A 13,741-nucleotide genomic window follows, 5' to 3' on the forward strand; every position below is an offset into this window, starting at 1 on the left:
ATCCTGCTCCCACTCACACCAAACAGAATTTTGTCATTAACCTCAAAGGATGAAAAACGTTGCTTCTGAGAGACCACAGGGGTGGTTCAGACTGGATATCAGGAAAAGGATCTTCACTGAGAGGGTGTTTGGGCACTGAAACAGATTCCCCAGGGAAATGGCTATGGCATCAAGCTTGCTGGAGTTCAAGAAGCATTTGGACAATGCTCTCAGACACATGGTTTGATTTTGGGGTGGTCCTGTGTGGAGCCAGGAGTTGGATTTGATAATCCTTGTGGGTCCCTTCCAATTTAGGATACCCTGTGCTTCTTTTCTATTGTCTTCTTACAAAAATAGTAAGCTCATTTTGTCAATACATGCCCATAATCAACTGCTTATTAATCTTAACCAGTCTTACCTGATTCTATTATTTTTTTTTTGAATAGAATAGAATAGAATAGAATAGAATAGAATAGAATAGAATAGAGTAGAGTAGAGTAGAGTAGAATAGAATATTTCAGTTGGAAGGGATCTACAAAGATCATTGAGTCCAACTGCCTGACCACTTAAGTGCTCACCAAATGTTAAAGCATATTGTTAAGGGCAATATCCACATGACTCTTGAACACTGACCCGTGTGGGGCATCAACCACCTCACTAGTTGGTTAATGGAAGCCTGTTGCAGTATTTGACCACCCTCATGGTAAAGAAATTTTTCCTAAAGTCTAGTCTGAATCTGGACCAGTGCAGCTTTGTGCCATTCGCATGTGTCCTGTCATTGATTACCAGGGAGCAGAGACCTCTCCGCTTTCCCCCCTCAGGAAGTTGCAGAGAGCAGTGAGGTCACCTCTCAGCCTCCTTTTCTCCAGACCTGACAACCTAAGTTTTCTCAGCTTCTCCTCACAGGGTATGCCTCCCATCCCTTTTACCAGCTTTGTTGCCCTCCTCTGGACACATTCTAATATCTCTGAATCCTTGAAAGAATGAAAACATTCTTTTTATATTGTGGAACCCAGAACTGCACACAGTATTTGAGGTAAGGCCACACCAACACTAAATAAAGCAGGAGGATCACCTCTTATGATTGGCTTGCTGCGCAGTGTTTAATGCACCCCAGAATGCATTTTGCCCTCTTGGCTGCCAGGCATACTGCTGGCTCATGCTGAGCCTGCTGTCAACCAACACCTCCAGATCCTTTTCTGCTGAGCCGTCTCCACTTGTTTCCTAGTCTGTACCTGTGTCAGCCACTACTCTGTCCTAGGTACAGAACCTGGCATTTACTTTTTTTTTTTTTTTTAATTTTATGCCATTGCTGATTGTCCAATGAGCCAATCTACCTAGATCCATCTGCAAGGCCTCTTGTTCCTCCTGGGAGTCAACAGCATCTCCCAGTATCTCCAGCAAACATAAGGATACTTTCAACTTCCATGTGCAGATCATTGGTAAAAATGGTGATCAAAACCAGCCCTAGAACTGAGCCCTGGAGCTGGAGAACACCTCTAGTGACCACCTGTCAAACAGATGTAGTCCCATATTCACTACAACCTTCTAATCTGTGCCATTCACCCAGCATAGTGTGAACCAGTTCATCTCAGAGTTGGACAATTTGTCCAGAAGCGTACTGAGAGGGACAGTGTCAAAAGTCCTACTGAAATCCAGAAACATTTAATTTCTGATTTAAATAAGAGAAAAAGAAAGTAAAAATATTTTACTGAGCTACTATAAAGTTACAAATATTTCAGATTTGTAATTGCAAGTGTTAACCCCAAGAAGAGGTTTTAATCAGCCTCAGCAATTTTCCTGGTTTACATCCAATCAAAAGCTTAACTTTGAAACACTGACTGCTTGCAAGAGATTGCTAAGAAATGATTGAAAGCCTAAGAATTCTATATAGAGTATTTTTCCCCAAACTTCCACATCAGCAAGAATTTGAGAAAATCATGATGGACTTGATGATCCACAGAGGACAGAGACTTATTTTATCAAGTTAGATTTTCTGATTTTTTGTTAACTTCAGACATGAACAGTACAAACCAGAGTCTGAAAAGTAGATGTTATTGTTGGTAAATTTTCAAAGATTTTGGAAGAAAGGAGGTGATGTTTCCCATACAAATAAAGATGTTATAGCATTTTAAACTATTACTGGATAATAAAAATATAACCAGAAAGCAGCTCTGCAGAACTTGTCTTGACAATGAAAATGGAAATAGAAAAAAACAGGATTGCGAGAATTTGTCTGCAAGTTTCCCATAGGAATCTGTAAGCGTTAGTTAAAGAAGGGCTTCTTCTCGTTATTGCCCTGCAGCTCGATTAAATTGCTCTCACAGGGGCTGGGATAGGCTCTGCATGGCCTCCTCTTTCAGAAAAATCATCTTACTTCTGCTTCTATACTGGAATCCAGAGGTTCCTTTTTCACTAGAATTGTTAGAAAAACGATTTCTCGTTAGTAATTTTTTTGACTTCTAGCCTAACATACATAAAAATTTTATTTAAAAAATGTAATATCTATACTGAAATTTAAGTATAGAAGTTTGCTTTGCTGAAAGTGGCAAGAAGATAGACCAGGAAATAATAAGTCTTTAAAAGCCCTCAGTACTCTTTACTGTATTTGAGGTGTTTCCAGCAGCAGCATATTCTGATTATAATTGCAACTCTGTGGCTGAATCAGCACCTGTTAATTTGTCTTGTCAATTCAAGAGAACAAGAATTTTGTTGTCCCTGCTCCTAGATGATGTCACTTGATGTAGTGATCAGCTGAATGTCTTCCTAAATTTTTTGTCAGAATAATACTTCTGTGGTAGTGAGATATACCATATATTTACATCTATCACTCTTTCTTTTCATGTCATCTGCATGTGTTGTTAATCATTTCAGTAGTTCACCTTGAAATCATTCCATATCTTCATAGCTTCAGTAGGATCAGGTGTAGGATTCAATGAGCTAAAATTCATGTCTGAGTCAGCACATCACATCAAAATTTCCTCCCAGATCTGGGATTCCTGCCAGCATTTTCAGTATTGCTTAGCAGCTTCCATCAAGCAACTTTGAATACAAACATCAGCTTCTATAGGCTCTACCTCTCCCAGTTTCTGCAGATTTTACAATGCCTTCTGTACAGTGAAGAAGCCCATGAGGTAAAAGAGCTGATGAAACAAAACTCTGGAGCAGACATTAAGGTCTGTGTTTCTAACAATATGGAATTTGCATTCCTGTTTTTCCTCTAATGCTTCTATTCATCTTAGATCATGGGCTTTGCTTTCTGTCTTATCCATTAGTCACACTGACTTGGCATTTCTAACATGCTCATATGCAGACAAACATTTCTACTACCTTCAGGCCTCATCCAGCCTCTTTATATGCAGTGATAACTGCTGGGGGTAAGCAAGAAAGAGGATTCACCAAACACTTACTTTCCCTTCCAGAGAAAACTCTCCTGTGAATAAAAACTACCAATGCCTTTAGTAATGTTTGCAACCTTTTTTTTTTCTTTTTTTTTTCTTCTTTCAAATAAGAAAGCCAGATGAAAGTGTTGTCATTTTAAAAAAATATTCATAGAAAGGAAGAAGCATCTACTTTTAATGGGAAGAAAATATTCAGGAGATTATTCACTCTGTACCAGTTTTAAAAAGCCTTTTTATTATTCTCAAAATAAATTGGGGGTAGGAAGCGGGGGAAGGAGGACATGGTGTTCACAGATAACAAGAATGTAGTTCATCTCCTAAGTGTGTTGCTGAGGTTATCATAACAAATAATGCCATGTGATCAGTCATATGATGAATACAAAAAATAGCTTCCATGGTTATGACTTCGTATATCTACAAGTTAGAATTTATTTTCTATGAGACAAATATAGGCAATGTTTGTCAGTCTAACATTGTCTGATAAACAGCAGTTGTATCCAAATATTTGGCACCAGGAATATTAACCCAAGAGTAGGCTTAATGTGTGTCCATTTGATTTTACAAGGAGCCTCCATTTTTCATTCTGACTTCAGACAGAGACCTCCCAAAAGAAACCAACTAAAATAGCACCACAGAGAAGTATTATCTCCCATTCAGGTGCTGATTCTCCTTCATAACAATAATCAAGCAAATCTCAGAAGGTTCGTCTAGTGAAGGTTGGAAATGAGATGTGTATCCAGGATTCGATTCCCTTCTTTATTAAATGGGAATCAGACCCATCCACCTCAGAAGCTGCACCCTCACAGCAGGATCATGGGAGAGATACTTTCATAATTTTTATCCTTAGAAAGCCATAAATAAAGCTGGAAAGTAAGCCGGCAAGTATTACTTTCTAATCTAGTGATCAAGGCAGTCACCTCAGAGGAGGGAGTCTATGAAATAGCGAGGGCCTTGCCCAAAAATAATTCTCATATTCTATGAGAAATCAATCATAAGACAAAATGCTTTAAACAGGTCTTCTGCTTCATTGGTTGCATCTCCTTAGACTATAGTATTATGGACCCCTACTCTGCTCTTGTAAATTTTCAGTTATTGTATGGACACTCAAAACAAAAACATTTGGAAACCAACCAACCAACCAACAAACAAACAAACAAACAAACGAACGAACAAACAGTACCAGCTAATTCTTCTTTTCACTATCCAGGAATATTTTCCAGATGTTGGGGTGGGGGAAAGAGTGAACCCCAAATCAGAACACCCTAACTGACACTTCTGCTTCTAGAAGTGGCTTTAAATATGTGGTCCACACTCTGAACAGTAACCTGAGTTGTACAGCTCTTGTGCACAAAGCTTGTGCTTGTTTTGTTTCATGAGGGAGTCCCACAATGTTTAGAGAGGTAATCTGGCAAGTATAAGATTTTTTGTGACCAGGTGTACAAGGCTCAGCACTGAAGTTAAATAGACTTTGTACACAACATTTTATGTGCTAAGGAATAGCATATTCAAATGCTGATCATATCATTTATCTGTCTTCTGAAACAAAAATATTGGACAAGAAGTTTGATAAAAGGCATGTTTGGGTTCTATTTATTTATAATTCAACTTTTTTTTGATGTCTTTTTTTTTTTTTTCCAAGTGGTCTTGGTTACTCTCTTGAAATATGGAATTCTGGGTCTTTTTTCATCTGGAAGTCTCTCCAAGGTACTGAGATGGGCATGTAAGTCTTTGAAGAGGCAGGATTTCAGAAGTTGGCTTAAAAAACTCTTCTCATCAGCTGCTTTTTGTGGATCTCACTCTGAAGCATGTGACTGTCCATGAGCTCTGTAGTCATTGCTGAAAACAAGGCAGGGCAGATTGTCCCTGTGGAACATTAACAATGAAATAATGTGATGTATTCCTCATGGAATCAAATGGGAAAATACAATAACTAAACCCTAAAAGCTGCAAGCATACCCACCTGTTCAGGTCTGCTAATAAACAGGGGTCCACACTGTGTTTCTGTAGTAGGCTATTCAAGGGACAGGAAGGTATGAGAAGGAACCGTTGCTTCTAGTTAAAAGAGAAAAACAACTAAATAAATAAATAGATAAAGTGAGCAACATATTCCCATTCCCACTGGGCTGGGATGCAGAAAAGGAGGCATCTGTAGCAGGAACCTGGAACAGTGCAATGGCAGCACCAGACTGAATCCTTTTCAGTAGGTTGCGTGACAGAAGTTGAAACTAAGGTGCAGAGCAGGAATTTGGAACAAAACAGCTCGCTGAGAATTGCTTTTGTTTCAAGTCCTGGAATCATTTCTTTCTTTGTTTTTCCTTTATATCTCTATTTATTTATTTATTTATTTATTTTAGCTATGTCTTCTTCTGTCCTTCAGAGGTGACCTCTGCTCAGCTCCTGTATCTTGCTTTGCCTGATGCAAAGACTTCTCTAGGCAGACCCTATTCCTGGCTGCAGGACATCACTGAGGTATGGAGCCGCTAAGAAATACAAGAAGTAGCTATGGTAGTGATTCTAGTCACCATGGCAACCACCCCCACAATGTCTCCCTACTCTTGGTTGAGCTTATAGATATTTTTCCCCTTAGACTCCCTCTCTAAAGACCCAAATTCTGGGTTTGTTAACACGCAGCATCACTGCCTAATACTTGTGCCCAAATAGACATCTGTTGTTGCCTTGAGTTGTCTTGCCAGATACCCTGTAATAATGCATACCACCCAGAAATACAAGGGCAGCTGGGAACTTGAGGCATTTCTCAATCTGTGAAACAAAACATTCTTGTGCTGAGCATTTCCATTCTGTACCAACTGTTTCAATAAGCAGGGTTGGATGTTTACTTCTCTCAGCTCTCTGAACACCATCAAATTGAAGATTTGGAGACCTGTGGTGGAAAGAAGAAAGACTGTAGCTTTCCAAGAGCACTGAGTAGGATGCATCTGAGCACCTTTGGTGGCGTGAATGCTCTCACAAGAGCATGGCAGTTAGCTGCAAGGTTACAGGAATCTGGAAAGAAAGGCTAGAAAGGAATATTCTGTCCAGAGGTTGTGAAATAAAAATTTCTAAAGTGGAAAAGCAATTCATGTAAAAATGACTTCTATCTGCTTGGATCACAATTTGAAGATGGAGCGGTGATGGAAAACAAGGAGGCCTGGACACTAAGAAGCCCACATAGGTCTGAGATATCACCAGCCATTTATTACCTTGAGCAAAATGTGCATTACACTTTCATAGCCTACTATATTTACAGTGCAGCACAAAACACTGTCAGTAAGGTCTCTCCCTCTATCTTTGTCTCTTTACAGACTGGGCATCCACTTGGGTTTGTCGCTTCTCCTCTTTGTGGGTTGCTTCAGTTTGTACAGAAAAGAGTTGTTAGCCCTCTGAAGCTCTTTCTTCTCTGGAAGTTTTCCTCATCTCTGTCTCTTTCCTCTTCTCATGGATAGCACCTTTTAGTGCTATCCATATTGTGGCAACTGATCTCATGGAGCAGTAACAGGACTTCCAATATTTCCTACTAATTCTTTGAAAGACCATTTTTTACAGGAATGGCAACTGTCCTGGGAGTTGTATCTCTGCACTATTTGCCTTAACAGACACTTGTCCATACTGTCATCCCCCTGTCAGTCACTGAAGCAGCACCAGTCCATTCTTTCTCTCTGTTTTCTCTCTAGCTTCTGCATGGCTGTCAACACAGCATTCACATGAGGATACATCATAACTAGGATGTATCTGCAAGTACATCAGCAATTAAATGGGAAAAATGAGATGCTACCAGCAGGGTCTCGGAGCATTAGGGGTCACTGAGGCAGACAGATCACTCCATATATGAATCTATCATAAGGTACAAAGGGATGGACCAAAGGTATTAGGTGCAGGGCATTTATAAAATGATCATTCTTAGTTCCAAAAATCAGTGGAAATGGAAACCTTTAATTTTACAAAAAAAATATACATGAGAAAATCTATGTAACCATCCCATACAGCAGCCTAAAATACTTGCAGCATTCTCAGCTCTCAGATAGAAATTATTTCCATTTGATTGAGAGGTGGTACCTACATATTCCTAGTTCAAGGCCAAGAGAAATTTGGTCGTAGAAACACATGGTCCTGACAGCTTCCTTCACATGAATGGAAACAAAAGTATCTCTAGGCTAGAGTAGCAAAATTATATTATAATCATATATCTAGTCAAACAGTAAAAGAGGGTATGACCACCCAGCCTTAGGTGAGCCTTAAGAGTTTCTTGAGACATCCAGACATACACCAGTAGATGGTAGGGAATACCTGAGTTCAGGATGGAGGATGGCTGTAGCAGGCTGCCAGAAGACTACATCTGACTAGTGTACCACTGGTTGTCCAAAAGCCGTGGGAAAAGAGGGCAGGGTGTGATGGTGCAGAAAGGACAAACTGTTTGACAGGCAAGGGACTGCTCAGTCCCCCACAGGCTATTGCATACATAGAGTAGAATGGCCTAGTTAAAGCTACCAGAGCACGCAAACAGCTCATAAAATGAGCATTAATCCCTCTGCAGTCTCCCTGGCTGCAGAGCAGCAGCTTTTTAAGATATGCTAACTCAATCACTAGAGATCTTCTGTCCATAGCTGTAATTAATATATTTCTAACATGACCAGTGCAAGTGTTTACCCAGTTCTTTAATTCTAATGGAAGAAAATCAAATGTCCTTCAGCAAACTGCATGGCTATCTGTCTCCAAATCAATCTCTTTCAAAAGAAGTAAATAGAAGTATTTTAGTAGAACTCCAAAGGGAAAAACATTTGGGAAGCAATTGTAGTTTAGAAGCAGCTTACATTTCATTAGACAGTATGAAGTTTCTTCACAATTTCTTGTCATTTTAGAGAACTGCTGTAGCTCAGATTGAAATTGGAGGTCACAAATTTGTTTTGAATTTGAAATGGAAAAACAGATACTAGACAAAGCCCGAGGCTTGGCTGAATATCTCTTATATCAGAAAAAGTTAAAAAATTCAAAACCTATTGCCTTTTATATTTAATTTTAACTGGAGCAATCAAAGCTTATACCTGATCAGAAGACCAAAAGACTGTAAGCCATAACAGCCTGAGACTATGAGAAAATGCACTGTGTGAATATTTTATCCTGTGATTAACCAGTCTCACCAAGAAGATAAGCATAAAGATCTGGTTTTAATCAGTGTGCTCATTGTCATATTTTCTCATCATTTTGGAGAGAAAAAATAGCAGTTTGTACTAGACAAAAGTTTGTGGTTTTTTTTTCCTTTCCATTGAAGAAATTCATGTTAATTATTCTTCTGCACCTGCCTAATGGGGCTGAAGTAATTCAATTGTCATATTGTTGTAGATTGTTGCTTTGTGTAATGTATCACCCCTGCTGCTTCACTTTAAAAAAAAATTCTATACTCCTCCATTATTCAGCAAGGCCTAATGATTATTCCAGCATTTGTACATGCTGCACTGTTGTTTTAATTTTAATTGACTTCACTTTTTTAATTAAGTACATTGGTTTTAACATTGTTGTTGACATGCATGGTTTTGTCTTTATCAGTATTTTCTTCCGTTTGCATTCTGCATCTATTGACAATTTGTTTAGGTCTATTCTATGGGAATAGATAAATAGAAATTCTGCAAGGTTCATCATCTCATTTCACATATTATACTTATTCAATCACATGAAGAAAATGAAAGTATTCTGAAAATATTAGCTTAAAATATACACTACTTTTAATAGTACTTTTAATTTTAATCATTGTGTTTGTAACAGAAATTCCCTTAATTGCTAAGCTGGGCCTAATTTATCTTTTATACAAGTTGATCCCATTATTTATCTATTTATTTTTTAATTGTTGAGCCTACCATAAAACTTCAGAAATACATTTTAAAGTTTGATTTAATTTTACTTACAGCCTAAGAAAAAAGAAAAAAGCTGTCATTAAATACCAATGCAAGTATCCATTCAGTTCCTAAATTCAGATCAATGTTGGTAGATTCCTACAATGAAGCAATTTTAGCTTTTCAAGGATTAGTTTTTATTCTAAACCTTGAAAAATTTTTTGTTAAATCCTTGGACTTTGTTCCTATAGCCTTTCAAAACACCTCAGTCAGCTGCTTTATCATAAACACTATCCCTTATAAGTACATCATTAAACAAAATCTTCCTGCAGAATTCACTCATCTCTTCTTCCCCTCTGGCCCCATGTCTTGAAAGTATGTTTCATCATTTATCACAGCACAGGACGTTAAAAAAAAAAAAATGGACCAGAGAGAAAATAATTTCCAATTAAGATTATTTAAACAAAAGTAGTAGACATTGCAGAGGTTGATAAATCATGCCAAGCAAAATTAAAAGAAAATTGGAATAAAATGACCCTAAGCCTGTCTTGGTCCAGCTGACAGATGTCATACTTCAGTAAGGAAGAATGACAAAGGATGTCATTTCTGCTTTGTAACTGAAAATGGTATCATTGGCACTCCAAAGACAAGAGCAAACCCTGTAGCCTCCTTTCTGCAGAACCCACTGACCCATCACTGGCTGTGAATGAAACACAATTTCTTTCTCCCTGGACTTTTATTCAAACCTCTTGCCTCATGGTATGTCTGCCTTGGTTCTGACTGCATAGCTTACATCTAGGGATGACAAGACTGAGAGACAACACAGAAAATACCCACTAAACACCTTACTGGTGGTGCCAGAAGTCACTACTAACCATGTGATGAACAAAGAGAAAGCAAAAGAGATTGGAAGAGCTTCTGTGTAAAATAAAATATAATGCACACTACTAATTAAAATGGAATAGCCAGTGTGTCCATACAGCTTTGCTCATCCTTGTTTATGTGCATTCAGCATCGTATTTCATACATGAGAGGAGCTTACTGACTCCAAGTTTTTACAAGCTATAACTCTCCATACAACTGCAATACATATGCATCCCTCTTTCTTGAGATCCTCCCCTTAAAATGTTTAATTTTGAGAGTTTATGGTGTAATTTTTAGCTTTTTAGCTTTCTCTGTCACCAGATATATAAATGTGTTTTGAGATTATATGTATATATTTTTATTATTCCCAAAACCTCAGATTCTCATCTCATCAGATTTGCAGGATCTGATGTTTTATGAAAAAGGCTAAAATTCGTGTGATTAGTGACAAAAATTGGGTCTCTTGATGCTGTCTGATTACAAACTTGGAGGCTTTCTGGACATAATTTCAGTTCTACCTGCAAAACAAATAGTTCACTTGCAGGGTGGTCAATAATTGAACTGAGCCAGTGCTTTTTTACATATACTTCAAACATGAGCCAATACACAATTTAATACTCCAAGATACTGAAACATTTATTATGCAGCAGAAATTACATATAGATAGCAAGAAAAAAATAAAATCTCTACTGTAAATGATTGCTAACTGACCAGTAAAAATCAGCTGTTGTCAGTGAATACTTTAATCTACCTCAGGAATTTGGGGAGAAACTGGTATGTATTTGTACCTGGTATGTAGTTGCACCTGGGACAGGGCAACCCCGGCTATACGTACAGACTGGGCGACGAGACGCTGGAGAGCAGCCCCGCAGAGAGGGATCTGGGGGCTGTGGTTGGCAGCAAGCTGAATATGAGCCAGCAGTGTGCCCTGGCAGCCAGGAGGGCCAACCGTATCCTGGGGTGCATCAAGCACGGCATCGCTAGTCGGTCGAGGGAGGTGATTGTCCCGCTCTACTCTGCGCTAGTGTGTCCTCACCTCGAGTACTGTGTGCAGTTCTGGGCACCACTGTACAAAAAGGACATTAAACTGTTGGAGAGTGTCCAGAGGAGGGCAACGAAGATGGTGAGGGGCCTAGAGGGGAAGACGTATGAGGAGCGGCTGAGGTCACTGGGCCTGTTCAGCCTGGAGAAGAGGAGGCTGAGAGGGGACCTCATCGCAGTCTACAACTTCCTCGCGAAGGGGAGTGGAGAGGCGGGCGCTGACCTGTTCATAATCACCAGTGATAGGACCTATGGGAATGGTGTCAAGCTGAGGCAGGAGAGGTTCAGGCTGTGGACATCAGGAAGAGGTTCTTCACCAAGAGTGTGGTCGCACACAGGAACAGGCTCCCCAGTGAAGTAGTCACTGCACCAAGCCTGTCTGAATTTAAGAAGCGATTGGACTGTGCACTTAGTCACATGGTCTAAACTTTTGGGTGGACCTGTGTGGTGCCAGGAGTTGGACTTGATGATCCTTATGGGTCCCTTCCAACTCAGGATATTCTATGATTCTATGATTGTATTTAAAGAAGCCATGGCAAGGAGAAGCAAAATGGAACTAAACTGGCTGTTAGAGATATAAGGAAAATCCTCAGGGAATGGCAATAAGAAGATCTGTGAGAGAGTTAGAGGATGTGAGTGAGGCAGAGAAACTCACAGTTTTGCTGGAGGTTAAAAAAGGAGAGGCGCAGTTGGCTGAGGAGTCCAAGTTGTCTTTGGTCATCCATGCCAAGGCAAGTCCAAACGTCCCACAGGAGAACATGAAAGACATGGAAGTATCTTTCTCCCTCTACTCCTCCAACAAAGAGTTAAAAATCTGAGGCCTCTTCCTAATCATTTTCTGTTGCTATTGCAGCACACAGCATTGCAACCACTGCTGTGCATTTTGCTCCAGGAGCATTTTTAGATGGAGGGATAAACAAAAACTCTACTGTCATTGTGTAAATGTTAGGGAAATGTTGTGACCTGATTTAAGGCTCCTTCTGGAGCATGTAGCACAGCACTGGTGAGAGTTTGCACTCATTTCTCCTACCTCATGGCTTTTCAGTTTCCTTGGCTGTAGCAGTATGGAAGTGACTATCAGATATTAGCCTGCAAATACAGACACCAACCTGACAGGCTTAAAATATTTAAAAAATATTTAGGCAAATAATGTGTGTAACAACAACAAGAAGAGGGCTTCAGGCTTTCTTCTTGAAAAGTTGCTCCTGCAGTAATGGATCACATCAGGCAAATAAAATAGAGTGTGTTGTCCTCACTGTCAATTTCTCAGGTTGTTGCTCTGATCATCTATTTCTGTGGTGTTTCTTCTCATCCCTAATTCAGCAATGTGACAGGGCTGTTGTATTTCAGCTCTGATGTCAGGGCTCCACAGAAAACTGAGGAGGTCTGGGGCAGGTCAAGGAGGGGCCGTGCAACAGCACCAGAGGTGTGCTGCCCATGACAGTGCTGGGGCAGAGGATTTGGGAAGGGTGATGCCCCCAAGGCAGGGTGCGGGCTCCACTCTCAGGCTCCTGCAAGCAGATATCTAATTCATGGAAAGGCCCACTGCAGTTCAGCAGCTGGGAAACCGTGAATCTTCCAGCACCAGTGAGAGCCCCGGCGTGGTGTGCACAGCGTGCAGATGGAGCAGGGCTTTCCCATTTCCACCCCATGCCTCCGGAGGCATCTTTGTGGGGAGCAGTGCAGGCTGATTGCTGTGCTGATGTCCGGCAGGAGGAGGGGGAATTTTGTGCTCCCTCACTGCCCCAAGCCAGAGCAGGGTCTCTCAGACATCCATACCTCTGTTCTGTGAGCTGTGGTCATGGAAGCTGTGCCCAATATGACGCTCTGTGTGCAGGGCTGTGTAGGAGGGCCAGGGCAGCTGAGTGATTTTGAGCCAGGCTCTCAGGGAGACAGCTGTCACTAGAATGCACGACAAGCAGCAGGAGCTGTGCAGGGAGCATCTTTACCTTGTTTTAGCTCAAATGCCGTCGGGCTTTTCTCTTCCACTGCCCTTAAGCCCAAATCCAGTCCCCTGCTGTTGGGCCTCCCTGTCTACATGCACATCAAGACTTTCCTCCCCTTTTTCCCTGCAAACCTTCCTAGTCTTCCTAAGCCTTAAGCTTTTCCTTTTTTCCCCAAATCCATTTTAAGGAGTGTCTCCCCTTCTCTAACCTCCCTCTGCCACCCCTTGGCTTCCTGGAGCGCTGCAGCTTTCCCCCAGCTCTTCCTCTCCTCTCACCATCTTCATCCTCTCCCAGGGCTCACTGGTACTTTAACATTGCTAGTGGGCTTGGGAACAGATGAGCAGTACCAGGGAGAAAACAAACAAAAAAAAAGACAGACCCACAGCTCCAAAGCCTCCAGCACAAAGAGGACAAGCCCTCTGTGTTCAGCAGTGAAATGTCTGTGTGACTGCTGGCTGAAATAGCTGTTCAGGGGGTGAGAAGGCTGGATTGTGGCTAGCCATCCAGATGGACTTGTCAGGAAAGCAGAGCAGCAACTCAGCTGAGCAGGGTCACAGAAAAACATCAGTAGATGATTAAAAATAAAAACAAAATCCTAACCCTTGAGGGTCCTTTCTGCTGGACTCCCAGATGGAATTCAGCAAATGCCATTATTTTTTCTTATTTTATTCCTGCTTGAAGTTTA

At 40.6% G+C, this 13,741-nt stretch overlaps 1 long non-coding RNA gene across 1 annotated transcript; it reads right to left on the minus strand.

Moving 5' to 3' along the window:
• Positions 1-3,645: 3,645 nt before the first annotated feature.
• On the minus strand, positions 3,646-5,912 carry LOC106039038 (uncharacterized). Its single transcript, XR_001208993.3, has 3 exons — positions 5,540-5,912; positions 5,341-5,432; positions 3,646-5,243 (listed from the first exon to the last, which is right to left on the minus strand). It is a non-coding gene; the product is annotated as an uncharacterized lncRNA (long non-coding RNA).
• Between the last annotated feature and the right edge of the window lie 7,829 nt (positions 5,913-13,741).

This window comes from Anser cygnoides, chromosome 2 (assembly GCF_040182565.1).
Source record: "Anser cygnoides isolate HZ-2024a breed goose chromosome 2, Taihu_goose_T2T_genome, whole genome shotgun sequence".
Taxonomy (NCBI): Eukaryota; Metazoa; Chordata; class Aves; order Anseriformes; family Anatidae; genus Anser; species Anser cygnoides.